This window comes from Tenrec ecaudatus, chromosome 15 (genome assembly GCF_050624435.1).
Source record: "Tenrec ecaudatus isolate mTenEca1 chromosome 15, mTenEca1.hap1, whole genome shotgun sequence".
Lineage (NCBI taxonomy): Eukaryota > Metazoa > Chordata > Mammalia > Afrosoricida > Tenrecidae > Tenrec > Tenrec ecaudatus.
The window spans coordinates 55,194,105-55,203,325 of NC_134544.1; the positions used below are offsets into that span (position 1 = coordinate 55,194,105).

The window sequence follows — 9,221 nt, forward strand, 5'->3', positions numbered from 1 at the left end:
CAAATCCACCAGTGGCTCCTCAGGAGAAAGATAAAGCTTTCGCTTCCCATAAAGAGTTGTAGCCTTGGCAACCCACAGGGGCCCTTCTACTCTGTCACTAGGAGTCAGAATTGACTTGCTGAAGTTAGGTTTGGTTTTTTGTTGCTTTTGGGGGGGAGGTGAAATATTTTGAAATGTGATGATTATTATTATTTTTAATCATTTTATTGAGGGCTCATACAACTCTTATCACAATCCATATACACATCAATTGTGGAAAGCACATTTGTACATTCATTGCCCACATCATTCTCAAAACATTTGCTCCCCACTTAAGCCTTTGGCATCGCTCCTCATTTCCCCCCTCTCCCCACCCCCTTCACAAACCCTTGATAATTTATAAATTATTATTTTGTCATATCTTACACTGTCCAACGTTTTTAATTAGATTATTAAAAAGCATAATAGATTAAATAAAATATTTTTAAAAGAAATAAAATACTAAAGAATGTTCAAGTAACCTAAATGAATACATAGATTAAAACTAGAAGAAAAAGAAACATAACAAAATGTAAGCTTTAGCCCAAAATATAAGTAATTATATTAAATATAAGTAGTCTAAATAAATCAAGAGACAAATTGAAAGAATGGATTTTTTTTAAGTAAAGTATGTGCTGTTCTATTTTAAAAAATCACTTCAGGGACCATAACATAGGAAATAGGATAACAATATCTCAAAAAAATTAAAACAATGTTCACCAAAAAATTAGTATATAAATGTTTAGAGAACATTGTTCATAATAGCTTCAAACTGGACACAACCCAAATATCCTTCGATTGGCGAATGGCTAAAGAAGCTGCAGCACAGTCAAGTTTCAAAGTGTGGGTCACCACTGAGCAAAATCGAGAAAAACTGATGAACACAACTTGATCAGTGATTATTAGTTGATTATCCTAAGGAGAATGTATCTCCCTTACAGACCTGCCTATTGTTAGGCTGAACATGAGCCACATGGGGTGAGTTCGTTTCCAGACCTGAAGAGTGATGACAGGCCAGAGTTTCAGGGGTGCCACTAGCTTCTTTGCATCCAACCAATCAACCTGGTCTTTGTTATGCTTCTAAGTTTTGTTCCAAACTTTTCTCCCCTTCTATGTAAGGACTGTTGTGATGCCTGTCATTTACTTAGGTAGTGATAGCCAGGCTCCATATAGTTCTTTTTTTCCTCCAGTGTGGTAGTTACATAATCTGGTGTCAATTTGAGGATTAAGAGTGTAGGGGTGGAGTCTACCCTGTCAGTCAGGGTATAGCCAATGAAGACTGTGTGGGCATTGCTTTCTCCTGAGGATTCTGGGAACTCATTGATTTCCTCCTTGGAGACAGGAGACTCGCGTTCTCTCTCTCTCTCTATTTCTCTCCTCACTCCCTGTGAGATATCCCTGTGGAGAAGACCTCTGGAGAGGCTGATGGAGCCACACCTCTGGAGCCAGAGAAGCCACGTGGAGCCCCCTGCCAGCACTGAGATGCTTATAACACCACTGGATCCACAAGACTTCCTGGATCATTGGCCTGTGATCTTCCTGCACTCGGTGTCATTGCATGTGTTTTGTGAATCTGAAGATAACTTTATAGACAGATATCAGACATATGGTCTAATGGCAGACTTATGGACTTGATCTGGACTGGGCTGAGAGGTTTTCTCAATATTCAACTGTTCTTATATATAAAACTCTTTCTTTTTTTTCTTCTTTTTTTACATTTATAAAACTCTTTCTTACACACATATGAATGTCTCCCTGAATTTGTTTCTCTAGTCTACCCAGACTAACACATGCAGATTGTAAATCTTTTCTTTTTTTTAAAATTGGGAGTTAATACATATATCATATCATTCCATAGTTCAATCACATCAAGCAGTATTGTACAATTGGTACCACAATCAGTTTCCAAACATTTTTTTCCTTCCTGCTCTCCTTGATATCATCTCTCTTTTACGGCCCACCCCCCACTCCCATGCCCCTGCATCGAGTTCTTCTGATTGCCGAGTGGTGGATACTAAGGTTCAAGTGGTCCTTGGGACTGTTTCCATCCAGCTTTAATTTTTATCTTTGCTTTCAGTGTGTGAGGGGGGAGGGATGGGGGGAAAGACCAGTAGCCCCTAAGACAACTGCTCAGCACCTTTCCTAAGACAACTGCTCAGCACCTTTAAGACCCTGTTCTAAACTCACAAAGTAAAGTGTAGAACGTTGTCTTTGAGAACTGTGTTTTGCCAATTGATAATAATTAGTTATATGTACAAAAGTAAAAAGGATTGGTATAAAATTGTAGACATCTTTTTAAAAGTAAAATACAAAAGTGTGAAACTATTCTTTCTTGGTATGTAGGTCTACTTTTGTCTGAAGGTCTACATACGTCCACTTCTCCAGTCCTTCCCCAAAGAGGTCTATACTTTCGTACTTGTTTTGGAAACAAAAATAAATCTGAAGGCCAAGATCAAAGCCGTAGAACAGATGGGGTTAGATTTCCCAACAAAACCATGGCGGGACAGCCCATACTGGCATTGACACATGAACAGATGTGTCGTTGTGATGGGGAAAAAATTTCCTCGGTGTCACTCTCCGGCCTTTTTCTCGCCAACACAGTTTTCAATTTCCTGAAAACTGCTTCATCACAAGCCCTAGTGATCACCCCCTGTCCTTCGAGAAGAACCCGTGGATTTTACCCCTTTGGAATCAAAAACAAAGCAATCACCATAACATGCTCAATTTACCCCTCAGCCCGCAACTAAACTGGCCCAAGTGCTCCCCCAAAAGCCCCTACTGGGCCTTGTTTCAAAGGCGCCCTGCTGAGGCGGAGACAAGTCCTTTACTGAGAGAACGTGTCTGAAGCCATCCGCTGATCTCAGAGGCATGTTTAGGGACATTTCGTTTGGAATCAGCCTGTGCGCCCATGAGCTGGAGCCCTAATAGCAATACTGCTTCCCTTGCCCTTACGTCTGTATAACACATTATGCTTCTTGATTCGCTTACTGACGAGAGGAACCGTGCCACGATGAATATCTGCACACGTGTTTGTCCCAGTACTTGTTCTCAGTCCATCGGGTCTCTGCCGAGAAGTGGAATTGCTGGACTTCGGTGTTAACCTGTGTAGGACCTGCCAACATGTTTTCCAAAGGAGTGAACCACTGTAAATGGCCGGAGTTCCAATTTCTCTGGATCCTCACCCACGCTGGTTATTATATGCATCCTTTACAGTAGCCGTCCTTGTGGATGTGACGCGGTATCTCACTGTGGTCTTGATTCGAACGTTCCTAATAGTAAAGGTAGCAGTCCTGGTTAAACATGAGATGAATAAAAGAAAAGTCGGCCGCTCCGCCAGGGAATGATGAGATGACTTGCTTTCATGAAGGACTTACGGCTGTGGAAACCTATGGAGCAGTTACACTCTGCCCTTCTAGGTTTGCGATGAATCACAACCCACTCAAAGTCAGTGGGTTTGTTTGTTTGTTTGTTTGTTTGTTTGTTTAATGTAGGAGACCTACTGGTGCAGTGGTTCAGCACTTAAGTGCTAGGCCAAAAGTCTGTGGTTTAAACCCCCTAGGCACCCTATGGTTGAAATGAAGCAGTCTGCACCCTTACAGAGTGCAGCCTGATAAACTGGCTGGGGCAGTTCTTCTGTCACATGGGGTCTCCCTGAGTCAGCAATGATTAAATGGATTAAACGACAATGGGCAATAACTATTGACATTGGGCATCCTGCCATGGGTCTATTGCTCTCTTGCATATATATTTTTTTGGATTTTCTTCTTGGATCCTATTAATGGAATTGGACCCTAAATACATTATTGAGTTGAAATCGAAGGTAAATAAAATTTAAAAGGGAAAATAAAGCACAAGCAAAAAGAAGGCATTAGACCACTGTGACAGACAAAGTAACGACCCCCTGCAAGGATGTCCATGCCCTAGTCCCTATGCATATGTGGTCTTGTCTGGCAAAAGGAGCTTGACGGATACATTTAAGAATCTTGACATATGGAAATAATCCTGGATTATCCAAGTGCCCTTCTAAGAGCAAGGCAGGAGGGTCAGAGATGGGGACACAAAGATGGATTAAGAGGAAAGGGAGAGAGGAGCCTGAAGAAGGAAGAGAGTATGAGCCAAAGAATGCAAGTGGCCTCTTTACCCCACACTGCCGCTGCGTCAATGGCCACTCAGAGGACGGAGTGGGCTTCTGAGGTTATAACTGTCTACAGGAGTAGAAAGTCCTTCTTTCTCCCGGGGAGCGGCTGGAGGCTTCGAACTGCCAAACTTGCAGATCACAGCCCAACGCATAACCACTAGGCCACTAGCGGCCTCTAGAAGGTGGGAAAGGCCAAAACAGATTCTCCCCTAGACACCCCAGAAGGAAGCCAGCCTTGCTGACACCTTGATGTTAGGACTTCATAGGTCCAGAATTGTAAGGTAACAGATTTGTGTTCTTTCAAGCCAATGAGTTTGTGGTTACTTGTGACAGCATCGCTAGGACCCAAACACCACCACCAACTCTGCTCCCTGCAGAGCACGGGATTGCCTAATAACCTCATCGCCACTGCTTCACTCTCACAAGTCCAGCGGAGACTTATGTGTCTCCTAACTTCCTGAGGTGTGTGGGGGGAAGGGGGGAAACAACAGAGAACAAAGTTGTATTGTCCTGTGGGGTGAGGGTGTTTGTGCAAACAACTCAAGATCTGTCTCATCCACACCCCCAGAGAAAATGCTGGTCTCTAAATCCCATCACACAAATGGACATTACAGGTGGGACTCTAAAGGAATGCAGCAAACTGTAGCAGCTGATTCTCCCTCGCACAGATTGAGCAAGAGCTGCAGAAAGCCAAAGACAATGGGGTTATGCTGATTGTCCACGGTGGCAGTGTGCAGTACCTTTGGGCAGGGGGGTGGGGAGGGTGAGTTGCGAGCCTAAGAAATTCAAAAACCATCCTCCTTGTTTTCCCTCTTCCATCCTTGGCCCCAGAGCTCCGCTGTAAATGGCACCACCTTCCCGTCACATCATTCGTCAGCCGAAATGTCTGCATGTGGTTTTGCTTCAGGCCCATCTTCTTTTAAAGCCACAACAAATAACCTTCTCATCTCGTGCGCGTGATGCGTGCACTTCACGGCGTGGGTTCGCAGCGTGAGACTCCACACGATGAAAGCCCCACCAGCCAGCGGGGCGGCGGGTCCAAAGAGCTGATGGCCTGAATGTTCTTCCCAGCGCTTTCTCACTTCAGACGCACGGGGACACCGCCGTTCTCAAAGAGCAAAAAGCTTTGGATACAGGCCAGCTATGACCTAAGAATCCTTTTAAAAGTCCCCGAAGAAACACAAGAAGAATGTGGATCTCTGACTCGGGGGTGGACCTGACTAACAGTAGAATGTTTCTCAGCACCCCAAAGACAAGTCTCTAGTTCCAACGGAGGACTCTCAACATCAGCCCGGAGGACATGAACTCTTCCCAATGTGGAATCTTGTTCCTCAGAGACCAGAAAAACACGAGTATTCAATAGCTGCTGCAGCAGGCCTGGTGGCAGGGGGCCCCCACCCCACCCCACCCCCCAGGCCGATTCCCCCTCCTTGTCGCAGGAAGTGTTGGGGAGGTGTGAGCTCCGATGGGTCTGCACCCTTCACGGTTATTTCATCCTCCTTGCCCCAGGGAAGGGAGCCTGGGGGTGGCTTAGTGGATTGAGTTGCGCTGCTAACCCCAAAGCCAGCGGTTTGACCCCACCAGCTACTCCTTGGGAGAGAGACAAGGCTTTCTGATCTCCTGAAGATTTGCAGTCTCACAGTCCCAAAGGGGGCACTTCTGCTTTGTCTCATGTTGGTTTGGTCCTAGGCACAACGGGAACGAAACCCACCATCTTCATGGGTCTTCTGACGTTTGAGCACATCTCTGCAGCCCCTGTACCAGTCCATCTCCTGGAGGGCCATCCTCTTTGTCGCTGCCCTTCTACTTCGCCAGGCAAGGTGTCTGACGGCACCTTGATAGGTGTAGCTACTGTGAGTCGGGCTCGGTGTTAGGAGCCTTCAAACATTCTGTTTCAATTGCCCTTCACTACAGCCCATGAATAGGGTGTTTGGAGAAGGGTGGGGGGTTGTTTTATTTTCATTTTAAATTCGTGTTATTGTTCGAACATGGACTACTTTGTACGTGTCCAGTTCAATGGCATTGACTGCCTTCTTTAAGGGGGCAATCACTCTCATGATCCCTTCCCCAATCCGTTCCTCAACTCCTGGCCCTGCGTTTCCTGTCTAATCTTTTAAGCAGCTCTTGTCAGATCCCGTCTAGATAGACCGCAAAGGAACACAATGCTCAAACCAGGCACTCTTTACTAATTAAGCTAAACTATTGTTTCATTTAAAGAACCGGTGATACAAGGTTTACCATCTCGTTTGTTGTGGTGGTGGTTATCAAGTGTCTTTCTATTCATTCTTCAAAGTAAGTGGCTACAGAATCATTATTAATGGGAGAAAGTTATTGTAGCAGTTAGGAAAAATATGGAGTCAGAAGCAGACTTGAGTCTAACTTTTAAAGATATGTGGCCTTGGTCAAAGTCTTTAGTAACTCAAGTGCTTTAGTTTTTCCATTTGCACAATGAGAAAACTACGATCTCACAGGGTTGTGGTGAGGACACAAATGAGATAATACACCTAAAACCAGGGTTTCCAAACCCAAAACTCAGTGACCCCATAGGGACGAGCAGAACTGCCTATGACCATCCCATGTTTTACAGACAAAGAAACTGAGGTTTAGAAAGATTGGGGCCTGCCTATGGTCTCTAGTCTGTCCTCTGTCACCATCCCTGGGAGGGGGGAGACCCCACTCACCTGCCTCTGCAAGAATCCTACAGGTAACTCCACAAGAGATCAAGTCTTATTCTGACATAAACCAAAAGCCACACGCAAACTTCCAGCCATCAAGGCAAGGCTGACGCATAGCGACCCCCTGTGGGTTCCCAAGACTATAGCTGTTCATGGGAGTAGAGCACCCAGTCTTTCTCCCTCGGAGCTGCCGTGGTTCTGACAGCGGACCAAGTGGATCGAAGCTCAATGTATAGCAGCTATCCAATCAGGGCTTCTGTGTTCTCACATAAGTGGCTCTATTTCCTATCTGGTAGCCTATTTCAGTAGTTGTGTATTTGTTCAAGTGTTGGTAAATTACTAGAAAAAGCAGACAAGAACAACAATGACTACATCCCTCAAGTCTGAAGGTTTAAGATTTAATCGTACAGAAACGATTTAACTAACTCCTGTTTGCATTTTTTTCCATTTTCATGTTTCGTTTTTCTTAGGAATAGTTCTCTTGCTGATGTCCCACATGTAAGCTGTTGGGTGGCACTCAGACACACAGGGTCATAATGGCTTTGCTGATTCATTTGTCGTCCTCACAAATAAACGGGGCGGGGGACGGGGGTCCTTGTGCAAAACTGACATGGGACCAGTGAGACTGCATTTATACACCCATCGTTGTCAGAGCTTGCCCCCCCCTATCACCGGGCCTCCTAGTGTCGGTCCCCAGGGCCAGCTGGCTCACATTCACTTCGATGACGGTCCCTTTGGTCATAACATCCAACAATGTGTGCCATGGGGACGAGGTGTTCTTCACGCCACGCGAAAAGTGGCTTTAAGGTCAGGGCGCATAACATGCGCCTTCCTGAATCGTCAGCCCATTGCTCTGGGGAATCATTCAGGGTGGGGTGGTTTCCCTGTACGACATGACATCTCCAACGAAGCACACTTTAGTAACCGTCCTTTTCCACACCTTCGTGTGTCTCTTTCTTCGTCAAATAACTATTCCCTCTGCCCCCCTTTTGGGTTCTGGCATTTTTGGTTTGAGGTTGTTTGTTTGGTTTATTTTCGTATGTAATTCTTTTGGCTGTTGCTGTGCGGGCTCACGCTGGCTATGCTTCTGGTGGTTGGGGTGGGGAGGGGATGCGAGGGCGGGCAGTGTGTCCCCTCTGCTGCCCTCGTCTGCCAGGTCCTGGGACAGTGGCTCAGCTCGGTGTCCACAGCCATGGGAAGAGAGGAGCTCTCACGGGTCTCTGAGTGGGATCTGCAGCCCGCTCTGGACCTCTGTAACTTCTACACTTCAGTTTCCCCCGGGCATGGGCTTGGGCAGAGGGGCTTCCATTTTCCCTCTTTCTCTTTCGGTGTTGTGTAAGCACAGTGGAAAGCGCTTCCGCTCGGGACTGCCCCTCTCTGGCCGCAGATGGGCAGCCGCTGCACCTGCGGAGTCTTCTCCGCACTCTTTCGGTTGCCGTCCCTCTGCTCGTGCATCCTGAGAGGCTTTCCCACTTGTATTTTCTCAGCATGACGCTGCTTATGGTGTCGCTTGGCCTTCACATCAATCATCTTTTTTGTATTCTTTGAACGTTCATGAGCCTCTGGACTTTCCTTCTTTCTCTTTTTCTCCTGGTAATGCTGGCGATACACATAGCATTCACGGTTTAACTCAATATGTTCACTTGGTGGCATGGTGACGGCAGCAAAGCCACCGGACGCAGTCTCTGGGGCATGATGAACCACTCAATTTGGAGGTCTCTGAGGCCCACCAGCTGGCTCCAAGCAGCTCGTGATAGGACCTGTTACCATTCAGATAGCAGAACTTAATCCCAAGCTCCCCAAAGTAGCCCTTTCATTAGTGTAGCCTATGGAAATGAGATATAAATCCGATATGTAAGAAGTCACTTACAACTTGCTTTGCTACGTGAACATCAGCTGTTACACATGAACGCACTTCAAAGTCAGTCAGGTTTATGGAAAAAATGACCAGGACCTGTCAGCTCAGACATGACTAGTGGAACCCCAGAGACTGCGGACAGCCCTTAGTCACCCTTCTGATCTGGAAGTGAACTCACCGGAAGGGCACAATTTCCAGCCAAGCAACAGACAAGTCTATGGGGGAACAGTCACACTGAAAAAGTACCCACACCTTAGAATAATCAATCATTTGAGATGTAAGGGGCAGCATTTACCCAAGGACAAAGTCCTCAAGGGTTAGAAAAAGAGGACCAGAAACTGAAAAGATGGATAAAAAGTGGGGTTCCTGGTGTTACTTTGTGGGAATTGCAATCAATGAGATGAGACAAATGTGTAGGGATTAGCTGAATGGAAAATCGATCCTCTCTATAAGCCTTCACTCAACTCACAACAGAGAGTTGGGTAGTTTTGCTGTTGTCTTTAAAGAATGGTCTATAAGTAAGATCAGATTT

At 45.9% G+C, this 9,221-nt stretch overlaps 1 pseudogene; it reads right to left on the minus strand.

Moving 5' to 3' along the window:
* LOC142427461 (ribosome biogenesis protein NSA2 homolog pseudogene) overlaps nucleotides 1-8,484 on the minus strand; it is a 45,384-nt pseudogene extending 36,900 nt beyond the window's left edge.
* Between the last annotated feature and the right edge of the window lie 737 nt (nucleotides 8,485-9,221).